Source organism: Narcine bancroftii, chromosome 14 (genome assembly GCF_036971445.1).
Source record: "Narcine bancroftii isolate sNarBan1 chromosome 14, sNarBan1.hap1, whole genome shotgun sequence".
Taxonomy (NCBI): Eukaryota; Metazoa; Chordata; class Chondrichthyes; order Torpediniformes; family Narcinidae; genus Narcine; species Narcine bancroftii.
This window is the reverse complement of record NC_091482.1, coordinates 60,871,883-60,884,428: the sequence shown is the minus strand read 5'-3', so window position 1 is coordinate 60,884,428 and position 12,546 is coordinate 60,871,883. Positions and strand designations below refer to the sequence as shown.

Here is a 12,546-nt window from a genome sequence, read left to right as displayed (position 1 = left end):
GTTGGGCAGGAGAGAATCGATTACAGAGATGGTTATACAGGGTTAGACAGATGCTTGGAGAGAATTTAGCAATGGCAACAGGAGAATTAGTAGCTAAAATTGTCGGGCACAATTTTGAATCTGGAAGACTCTAATATGCCCAGATGATCTGGTGTTTCTTGAAGTTGCATGGAATTCAAAAGAAGACATCAGAATGAAAGTAGGAAGGAAAATTATAGTTATCAATGACTGGGTACCTTTTTTTAATTATTATAATTTTTTATTTTTCACACTGTGAACGCTATCAACCAAAATATATACAAATGTTTCTCATTAAATATTCACAGTGGCATTTTCTCCCTTTGTTTCCCCCCTACCTTTCCTCCCCCCTTCCCACCTCCCTCCAAAACTAATAAATATTCAACATATACAATAAAACCCTTAAACAATGTCTTCACACAATGAAAAATAAACAAGAAAAATGTGTCATCTACTTTTACACACTGAATCAAGTCGTTTTGTCTTCTTATCATTTTAGGGGGTGGAGATCCAAGGCAAGCCCTCTCTGTTGTGTTCCATGTATGGTTCCCAAATTTGTTCAAATAATGTGACTTTATTTTTTAAATTATATGTTATTTTTTCAAATGGAATACATTTATTCATTTCCATGTCCCATTGCTGTATTCTCAGGCTCTCTTCCACTTTCCAAGTTGACATTATATATATTTTTTCTACTGCTAAGGCTATCATAATAAATCTTTTTGCGCTTTATCCAATTTGAGGCCTGATTCCTTACTTCTTATATTACTTAGAAGAAAAGTCTCTGGATTTTTTGGTATGTTATTTTTTGTGATTTTATTTAATATCTGATTTAGATCTTCCCAAAACATTTTCACTTTCTTACATGCCCAAATTGCACGTACTGTTGTTCCCATTTCCTTCTTACACCGAAAATATCTATCTGATAATGTTGGATCCCATTCTTTTAACTTTTGAGGCGTAATATATAACCTGTGTAACCAATTATACTGTATCATGCGTAACCTTGTGTTTATTATATTCTTCATAGTTCCAGAACATAACTTTTCCCATGCTTCATTTTTTATCTTTGTTTAAATCCTTTTCCCACTTTTGTTTAGGTTTATAGCTTATTTCATCATTTTCCTTATCTTGCAGCTTAATGTACATGCTCGTTATAAATCTTTTAATTATCATTGTGTCTGTAATCACGTATTCAAAGCTGCTTCCTTCTGGTAATCTCAGTCTGTTTCCCAATTTATCCTTTAAATAAACTTTCAGTTGATGATATGCAAACATTGTAACACGAGTTATTCCATATTTGTACTTTAACTGTTCAAATGTTAATAAATTATTTCCCAAGAAACAATTTCCTATTCTTTCGATTCCTTTTCTCTCCATTCTCTAAAGGAAAGATTATCTATTGTAAAAGGGATTAGTGGGTTTTGTGTCAATAACAATTTTGGTATTTGGTAAGTGGATCTTCTATATATTAAGTAAATGATGCAATACTGGTGAGCTTTTATATTGCACCAGCTTTTCATCCCACTTATAAAGTATATGTTTGTTCTCCCCTATTTTATCTAGTTCTATCTTAGTCCAGTCTGGTTTTTCCCTTGTCTGGTAAAAATCTGATAAATACCTTAATTGTGCAGCTCTATAATAATTTTTAAAGTTTGGTAACTGCAAACCACCTTGGTTATACCTCTCTGTTAATTTATCTAACGCTACCCTCAGTTTTCCCCCTTTCCACAAGAATTTCCTTATTATTCTCTTTAGTTCATTAAAGAATTTCTCTGTTATGGGAATTGGCAACGATTGAAATAAGTATTGTCTCCTTGGGAAGACATTAATTTTAATGCAATTTACCCTCCCTAACAATGTTAGTGGTAATTCTTTCCAATGTTCTAAATCTTCCTGCAATTTCTTTATTAGTAGCTGATAATTTAGTTTGTACAGGTGGTTTAAGTTATTATCTAACCTGATACCTAGGTATTGGATTGCTTGTGTTTGCCATTAAAATGGTGATTCTTTTTAAAATTCTGTATATTCCGCGCTACTCGTTGGCATCACTTCACTTATTTGTGTTGATATTTCTCCATACTCCTTCAATTTCTTATGTAATTCTTTTATTGATATTTCTGGATCTGCTAAGTTTACTATGATGTCATCTGCAAATAAGCTGATTTTATACTCCTTTATTTTTATCCCTTTTATTTTATTTTCTGTTCTTATCAGTTCTGCCAATGGTTCTATTGCTAAGGTGAACAATGAGGGGGATAATGGTCATCCCTGTCTAGTTGACCTACTTAATTTAAATTGGTTTGATACATATCCATTTACTGTTACCTTCGCCAATGGTCCATTATATAATGCTTTAATCCAATTAATATATTTTTCTGGTAGATTGAACCTCTGTAATACTTTAAATAAATAGTTCCATTCTACTCTGTCAAAGGCTTTTTCTGCGTCTAACCAACAGCCACTGTTGGCATCTTATTTCCTTGAACTGCATGAATTAGATTAATAATTTTACAGACATTATCCGCTGTTCGTCTTTTCTTAATAAATCCAGTTTGATCTTGTTTTCCTATTTTTGGTACACAATCAGCCAATCTGTATGTTAATAATTTCGCTATTATCTTATAATCTGAGTTAAGTAGAGATATTAGTCTATATGATGCTGGTGTTAATGGATCCTTCCCCGTCTTTGGTATTACTGTAATTGCTGTCTTGCATGAATCTGGCAAGTTTTGTGTTTCTTCTATCTGGTTCATTACTTCCAGGAGAGTAGGAATTAATAACTCTTTAAATGTTTTATAAAATTCTATTGGAAATCCATCGTCTCCTGGTGTTTTATTGTTCGGCAGCTTTTTTAATATATCCTGTACTTACTCTATTTCAAATGGTTTTATCAGTTTGGTTTGTTCCTCTTGCAATTTCAGCAGTTCAATTTTAGCTAAAAACTCTTCTGTTTTATCATCTTTCCCCTCACTCTCAGTTTGGTATAATTGTTCATAAAATTCCTTAAAGTTCTCATTAATCTCGGTTGGATTATATGTAATTTGTTTGTCCTTTTTCCTTGATGTCAATATAGTTCTTTTAGCTTGTTCTGTTTTAAGTTGCCAGGATAACTTATGTGTTTTTTCTCCCAGTTCGTAATACTTTTGCTTTATTTTCATTATGTTCTTCTCCACCTTGTACGTTTATAATGTTTCGTATTTTTTTTGTCCGCCAATTCTCTCCTTTTCGTTATATCATCCCTTTTTACTAGTTCCTTTTCTGTACTTACTATCTCCCATTCCAACTGCTTTTTTTCCCGATTGTAGTCCTTTCATCTTAGTTACATAACTTATTATCTGCCCTTTAATGAAGGCTTTCATTACATCCCATAATATAAATTTGTCTTTCACTGATTCCATGTTTATTTCAAAATATGTTTTAATTTGGCGTTCAATAAACTCTCTAAATTCCTGCCTTTTAAGAAGCATGGAGTTTAACCTCCATCTATATGTTCTTGGTGGGATGTCCTCCAGTTCTATTGCTAATAACAGGGGTGAATGATCAGATAGTAGTCTAGCTTTATACTCAGTGTACCTAACTCTCCCTTGAATATGGGCCGACAACAAAAACATATCAATCCTTGAGTAACTTTTGTGCCTACTTGAATGATATGAGTATTGCTTCTCTCTTGGGTGCTGCCTCCTCCATTTATCCATAAGTTTAATTTCCTGCATTGATTTAACCATAAATTTGGCTACTTTATTCTTTTTGCTTGTCTTTTGTCCAGTTTTATCCAACATTGGATCCAAATTAAGGTTAAAATCCCCTCCTTTTCCTTGTTTATCTACAATCTTCAAAAAAATATCCTGCATAAACTTTTGATCCTCCTCATTAGGTGCATATATATTGAGCAAATTCCAAAATTCTGAGTATATCTGACACTTCATCATTACATACCTCCCTGCTGGATCTATTATTTCCTCCTCTATTTTGATTGGTACATTTTTATTAATTAATATAGCTACACCTCTAGCTTTTGAATTATATGATGCTGCCGCTACGTGACCTACCCAGTCTCTCTTTAATTTATGTTCCACTTCAGTTAGATGTGTTTCCTGCACAAATGCTATATCTAATTTTTCTTTTTTTCAGTAAATTTAAGAGCCTCTTCCTTTTAATTTGATTATGTATTCCATTAATGTTTATAGTCATATAGTTCAACGTGGACATCTCGTATCTTGTTTACACTTCTTTTTCGCTTCCTCACTACCACCATCCCCCTTTTCTCCCTTTTCATCTCAGTTTTCCCTTTTTAAATTCAATGTATGACAAAACATTTAAAACATAAAATATTCCAACAACTCCCACATCCAATATTCCCATAACTCCAAATATTCCCCCCCCCCCGCTCTGAGTTGCCCCCTTTTCCCTTGGGCAGCCACAATTCCCCTTTCCATTTGGAAAGCATCAACTGATTTTGCAGTGACAGTTATTCTCTCCCCCCCAGAAAACATTTTTTTACACATATAACAGATCTCCCTTTTTCCCCCTTCCTTCCTTCCCTTCTTTTTCTTCTTTAGTTCTTTACATATACATTGTTTTTACATCTTTATATATACTTTATCGCCGTTCTTCATTCTTATTACATCTCTTCATCTCTCCTTCTGTCCTGCAAATGTTCTGCGAATTCTTGAGCTTCCTCCGGATCCAAGAACAGTCTGTTTTGCTCCCCAGGGATAAATATTTTAAGCACAGCTGGATGTTTTAACATGATTTTATAACCTTTTTTTCCATAGGATCGATTTTGCTGTATTAAACTCCTTCCTCTTCTTTATGTCGTTTACTTCCATTTCTACAGCCATTTTTCATTCTTCCACATTTTCTACTCTTTTCCCTATTTCTGTCATGACTAGTTCTAATCTTTGCATTTTATCTTCTGTTCTTTTCATTTTACTTTTAATTGCACTAAATTCTAATGACAACCATTCTTTTAATGCTCTAATTTGTTCTTCAAAAAAAAGCTTTATCTATATTCTGTCCATCTGTTTTACCTTCTATTTCTCTGTGAAGATCTTGGTCGTCTTCCTCTTATGTGTCTGTATCTATGTTTGTGTCTTCTCTTCTTTGTATCTGTCTCTTCTGATTTTCCTGATGAGTTGCTTGTCTCATTTTGTCGGGCCTCTTCTTGCTGGGCCTCTTGCTGTTGGTCCTCTCCTTCTGAGCTGCTCATCTGTCTGGCCTCCTGCTGCTGCTCCTCTTGCCATTCACTCCGTCGACTTTCTTTCTCACCTGGTACTTCACACCCGCTCCTGCCACTTTCCTCATCTTCCAGCTGAGAGTCCTGGTGTCGGACGTCCCTCAGCTGGTCGCGCCGTGGTTGCCCACTCCTCAGCTGAGCCCCCTCCCATCGGTGTTTTCCTTTACCTTAGATTCCACACTTTTGTTTGAGTCAGAGAGCCATTTTTGCAGTCCACCGGTCGGGGGGTCGCAACTCCGCAGGGACAACACCAACCTCGGAGATTGGGCGCTCTTCGCCACTACGCCTGTTCCTTCGTGCAGGTAAGGCCTTCTTTCTTTTCTGGTGTCTTTTCTTTTTTTCACATTGTTTTTACTTTTTCCTTCTTAGGTGCCATATTCTTTCTCTTCTCTGCAACTTTATCATTTATTTCTAATATTTTATATTTGTTGAACTTTGTCTTGACATTTTTTCTTCTTTTCTGGAGAGGGCTGGTTTTACCCTATCGGCCACTACTCCATCATGTGACTCCTTAATGACTGGGTACTTGAGGATTCACTTGTGCTCTGGAAAAAAAAAATGAGCTTGGTCTCACTGTTGTGGAAGAGGCTGCATTGTGAGCTACAAATAGTCAACAAAATTGGGGGGGGGGAGGAAGGAAATTGCAAGCCCGTTTCTGATTCATTTGGAAGGAGGGTGGTGGGGAGGAAGTGCAGGATTGGCATCCCCTGTGTTTGTTTTGAGAATGGAAGTGGTTGATGGGAGTGATTGATGGGGTGTCAGTCCTTCAGAATGCTAGTGCAGGGCTGGGGAAAGAGAGAGAAGTGTTTGATGGTGATAATGGAAGAAGCAGACGATGAGGCAGTGATGGTTTGAGATCTCCTCTTGGAAGGAAGACCAACCAGACTGTATGCATGTCTCACCTGTCACTTTTATTCTCCCTTGCGTTTCTCTCCAACCTCTGCCCTTGATCTACTATACTCTTTCAACAAAGCTGAACCTGAGCTTGAGAAATAATACTTCATCTTCCAATTGGGCACATTACAGACTCCATATTGAACTCAATATTTTCATACAATTAACTGACCTGCTCAGTTGCTGAGCCTCTCCTAGTTCTGATAGTTCTTTGGTCAGAGAATTGTGTGTCTGGAACCTATTGCCATAGGTGACTGTAGAAGTGAGGTCAGGCAGAGATTGGCAGGTATTGGATTAGTCAGGGCATCAAGGGTATTGGGGAGAAAACTGAGGAGTGGGGTTGAGTGGGTGGATAGATGGATCAGCTCATGATTAGAATGGTGGACCAAACTCTTTCTTCTGCTCCTATTTATTGTGATAAAGTGAACAGTCAGCATTTTCCCATCGAGGAGAGTCTAAAACCAGTGGGGAATAATTTAAAAGGGACCTGAGGGGCAATTTTATCTATGCAGAGGGTAGTGGGTATATGGAATGAGCTGCCAGAAGTATATACAATTACAATATTTGGACAGATACTTGTGTAGAAAAAGGGATATGGACCAAGTCAAAATGGGACGAGCTAAGATGGGCATCATGGTTGGCAGGGATGGATTGGGCTGAAGGGTCTGTTTCTGAGCTGTACAGCTCTGACTAAAATTTCACTGATGAGTCGCTAGCTCTTTCTGTCTCCACAGATGCTGCCTCACCAGCTGTATTTCAGATTGCACATTTCCAAGATTTTGCTTCTAATCTGTGAGGAATTCACTGATTTGAGCCTCAACAAATTTTTTTTAAAAACCTGTCATCTGTTGCAATTGAGATCAGGGAGTGTTTCTGATAGAGATGTGGGAATATGCTGAAATATCCCGGCAATACTCTGATACCAACAACTGAAGGAGATATGACAGACAGCATCAGGGGAAAAGCAGGAGAACACACTGGTTGAAAGATTAAATTACAAACATGCTCCTTTGGGATATTTTCTTTTTTTTTTAAATTTTTTATTTTTCACACCATAAATCACATTAACCATGGTACACACTTTTTCCTTTTCACACATATACAGTGCCATTTTCTCCCCCCCCTCCCTCCTCCCAACCCACCCTCCCTACCTCCCCCCTCCCGTCCATTTAAGGTATACAATCTAGGATACATTAAACCAGTCAGACAATGTTGTCATTCAATAAAAATACACCAGAAATTCTACTGAGTCCATTCTTTTCATTTCCTTTTCCTTCCATTAACTTAGGTAATGATTGTCCCCGGTAGGTTTTCGCTATTGTATTTGTTCGAATATTTCAATATTATTTCTTAAACTATATGTTATTTTTTCTAATGGAATACATTTATTCATTTCTATATACCATTGTTGTATTTTCAAATTATCTTCCAATTTCCAGGTTGACATAATACATTTTTTTGCTACGGTTAGAGCTATCTTAACAAATCTTTTTTGTGCATCCTCCAAATCAATTCCAAATTCTTTGTTTTTTATGTTACTTAGGAGGAAGATCTCTGGATTCTTTGGTATATTGTTTTCTGTTATTTTATTTAATATCTGATTTAGATCTTCCCAAAATTTTTTTACTTTCTCATATGTCCAGATTGCATGAATTGTTGTTCCCACTCCTTTGGGATATTTTCAATGTAGCTGAGTGACCCAGATACCAACTGCGAGGGGGAAATGGCAATGTATTTTGGAAAAAAAAGAACTTGTCGGCTCAAAGCAGTGCAGAGCTTGGTTGGGACGCAAACTGGAGAGGGATGTAATTGGGGCTGGCATTGGGCCATGTTATTATACAAACAAAGTGCAGAGAAATTTCCTGATAAACCAACAGAATGCAGTAGGGCATTCACATCACATCAAGGACATGGAGTGCCCTTGCAGCAAGCCTGCCTCTGCCTCCTGCCGTAACATGCCCAAGGTAAATGCTCCACTTCTCCCACCTCCAGATGGAATCAATGCAATCTACTTTGTGGCTCCCCCAATGGCACATTTGGTAAGTGCAACCCCAAAACTATAATGTTTAATTTACTGAACAACAGTGGATTTGGCTGTAATCAAATTATGATCAATTCACTTGGCATTCTGGTGAACAGTAGAGGTGCGTATCAAGATTATGGTTTTAGTGGAGTAATTTGTGGCATATCAGTAGTTTAAATCAAATGTAATGACATTACTAAATAGCTTTACAGACCCTCACATTGAAATCGAATATTTAAAAATTAAAAGGATTCCTTTTGGAATCATTGTTGGGACATTTTCTTGCTCGTGTCAGATTCTTTGAGAGGCATTTGCTGTACGCTATATCTGGAACAGTATTTCATTCCAAAATTTAAAAAAAATCTCTTGAAGAATATTCGACATGTACAACAGTTGGTGGCTGTTTTGGGGTGTCAGGATGATGCAAGTTGATGGTGGAGGTGTATTGGTGGAGGGGGTAGGTGGCAGTTACTGCACACTTGGTTGTTGTGAAGACGTGCAAGGTGGTAGTGAGTTTGAGTTTGTAAAGCATGAGTTGACAGTGATTGTGAATTGGTGAGAACAAATGCTATCTGAATTGATATTTGTTCGTGGTCATGAGCAGATGATGGGTGTGAATAAGCTGATGATTGTGAGATGGTGTGCATGAATTGATGAAGAGTTGGCAATGGGTGTTAGTGTGGGTTGATAATGACTTGGTTAATGGTGTACGTATTGATGGTGGGAGTTGACAGTAAGTGCAAGTTGATGTTAATTGGTGAGTGTATGTTGACAGTGGCAGTTGCTTCTTGCTGGCGAGTTCACATCAGTTGATGGTGGGTGAGCAGAATGTGGGTGATGGCTGTGACCAATGCTGAATCTGAATTGCACACACATTAGAAATAGGCCATTCTGTCCACAGAGCCTTGTCTGCAATTTAATAATGTCATGTGTGCTCTAATACGGAAAGAAGCCCTTCAGCTTATATTTGTGTACACTGGTCATGTCCATCCAATCTGCCTGCACACTATCCATATGCTTCCATGCTCTTCTATATTTGTGTCTGTCTTGATGCTTTTTAAACACTGCTGCTATTGTATCTGCTTCTACATTTCCCTTGGCAGCACTATTACTGTGTAAAAACTTGCCTCATAAATCTCCCTTAAACTTTCTCCATCTTATTCTAAATTTCTACCCCCTCAGGTTTGACATTTCCATCCTGTAACGTTTCAATTAGGACCTCTTTGCCTTCTAAATTTCAGTGGATTAAGACGAGTTTGGCCAACCTTTGCTTGAAAGACAACTGTTCATCTGTCCCAATCCAGGACCTTGTCTAATCTATTGAAGTAATTTAATGGCTGTAAACTGTCAGCAAGTGTCAGCTGAGTGGTTTTAAACACTATTGAATGTGCTGCTTTTTTGACAGCGGGGGCAAGTTTTTTTAAATATAATTTTTTATTTTTCACACTAAGAACCATATCATCCAAAATATGTACAAATGTTTCTCATTAAATTTACACAGTGGTCTTTTCTCCCTTTTTTTCCCCTTTCCCTCCCTCCCCTCTATCCACCCCCCTCCAAAACCCATATATATATTCAACATTTACAATACAATGAAACCATAAAACAATATCTTCACTCAAAGAAAAATGCATCATTTATATATTACACACTGAATCTAGTCGTTTTGTTATCTTATCATTTTCATTCTCATTTTAGGGGATGGAGGTCGTAGGCAAGCTCTCTGATAGGTCCCATGTATGGTTCCCAGATTTGTTCAAACATTGTGACTTTATTTTTTAAATTATGTTATTTTTTCCAATGGAATACATTTATTCATTACCATGTACCATTGCTGTATTCTCAGGCTCTCTTCCATTTTCCAAGTTGACATTTTACATTTTTTTGCTATCGCTAAGGCTATCATAATGAATTTTTTTTTGCACTTTATCCATTTTGAGGCCTAATTCTCTACTTCTTATGTGACTTAAAAGAAATATCTCTGGTTTTTTTGGTTTGTTATTTTTTGTAATTTTATTTAGTATCTGATTTAATTCTTCCCAAAACGTATTTATTTTTGTACATGCCCAAGTTGCATGTAATGTTGTTACAATTTCCTTCTTACAGTGAAAACATCTATTCGATAATGTTGAATCCCATTCTTTTAACTTTTGAGGAGTAATATATACCCTGTGTAACCAATTATACTGTATCATCCATAACCTTGTGTTTATTGTATTCTTCATAGTTCCAGAACATAACTTTTCCCATACTTCATTTTTTGTAATTTCTTATGTAATTTTTTTACTGATACCTCTGGTTCTGTTAGGTATACTATGATGTCATCTGCAAATAAGCTGATTTTATACACCTTCTCCTTTATTTTTATCCCTTTTATTTTATTTTCTGTTCTTATCAGTTCTGCCAAAGGTTCTATTGCTAAGGCGAACAATGAGGGGGATAGTGGACATCCCTGTCTAGTTGACCTACTTAATTTAAAGTGATTCAATACATATCCATTTACTGTTACCTTCGCCAACGGTCCATTATACAACGCTTTAATCCAATTTATATATTTTGCTGGTAGATTGAACTTCTGTAATACTTTAAATAAGTAATTCCACTTTACTCTGTCAAAGGCTTTTTCTGCATCTAGAGCAACAGCCACTGTTGGTTTCTTATTTCCTTGAACTGCGTGAATTAGATGAATAAGTTTGCAGACATTTTCCGCTGTTCGTCTTAATAAATCCACTTTGATCTTGTTTTACTATTTTAGATACACAATTGGCCAATCTGTTTGCTAATAATTTCGCTATTATCTTATAATCTGAGTTTAGTAGCGATATTGGTCTATATGATGCTGGTGTTAATGGATCTTTCCCTGTCTTTGGGATTGCTGTAATTATTGCTGTCTTACATGAATCTGGCAAGTTTTGTATTTCTTCTATCTGGTTCATTTCTTCCAGGAGAGGAGGAATTAATAACTCTTTAAATGTTTTATAAAATTCTATTGGAAATCCATCGTCTCCTGGTGTTTTATTGTTCGGCAGCTTTTTAAAATATATCCTGTACTTGCTCTATCTCAAATGGTTTTATTAGTTTGTTTTGTTCTTTTAATTTCGGCAGTTTAATTTTAGCTAAAATTTTCTCTATTTTATCATCTTTCCCCTCGTTCTTAGTTTGATAAAATTGTTCATAAAATTCCTTAAAATTTTCATTAATCTCTGTTGGATTATATGTAATTTGTTTGTCCTTTTTCCTTGATGTCAGTATCGTTCTTTTTGCTTGTTCTGTTTTAAGTCGCCAGGCTAATATTTTAAGTGTTTTTTTCTCCAGTTCGTAATACATTTGCTTTGTTTTTATTATGTTCTTCTCCACCTTGTACATTTGTAATGTTTCATATTTTATTTTTTTATCCACCAATTCTCTCCTTTTTGTTATATCATCCCTTTTTACTAATTACTTTTCTGTACTTACTATCTCCCTTTCCAACTGCTCTATTTCCTGATTGTAATCCTTTTTCATCTTAAGTCACATCATTCATTATCTGCCCTATAATGAAGGCTTTCATTGCGTCCCGTAATATTAATTTGTCTTTCACTGATCCTGTTTTTATTTCAAAATATGTTTTAATTTGGAATTCAATAAACTCTCTAAATTCCTGCCTTTTAAGTAGCATGGAGTTTAACCTCCATCTATATGTTTTTGGTGGGATGTCCTCCAGTTCTATTGCTAATAACAGGGGTGAATGATCTGATAGTAGTCTAGCTTTATACTCAGTGTACCTAACTCTCCCTTGAATATGGGCTGACAACAAAAACATATCTATTCTTGAGTAACTTTTGTGCCTACTCGAGTAATATGAAAATTCCTTCTCTCTTGGGTGTTGCCTCCTCCATATATTTCATTTCCTGCATTGATTTAACTATATATTTGGCTACTTTATTCTTTTTACTTGTCTTTTGTCCAGTTTTATCCAACATTGTGTCCAAATTAAGGTTAAAATCCCCTCCTTTTCCTTGTGTAACTACAATCTTCAAAAAAATATCCTGCATAAACTTTTGATCCTCCTCATTAGGTGCATATATTTTGAGCAAATTCAAAAATTCTGAATATATCTGACACTTTATCATTACATACCTCCCTGCTGGATCTATTATTTTCTCCTCTATTTTGATTGGTACATTTTTATTAATTAATATAGCTACACCTCTAGCTTTTGAATTATATGATGCTGCCGTTACATGTCCTACCCAGTCTCACTTTAATTTGTTATGTTCCGCTTCAGTTAGATGTGTTTCCTGCACAAATGCTATATCTATTTTTTCCTTCTTCAATACATTTAATAGCCTCTTCCTTTTAATTTGGTTATGTATTCCATTAATGTTTATAG

General features: G+C 35.9%; 1 protein-coding gene across 1 annotated transcript in view; it reads right to left on the bottom strand.

Moving 5' to 3' along the window:
- Nucleotides 1-12,546, bottom strand: part of LOC138749666 (AP-3 complex subunit sigma-2) — a 356,312-nt gene that overhangs the window by 165,900 nt on the left and 177,866 nt on the right. The window lies entirely within an intron of this gene.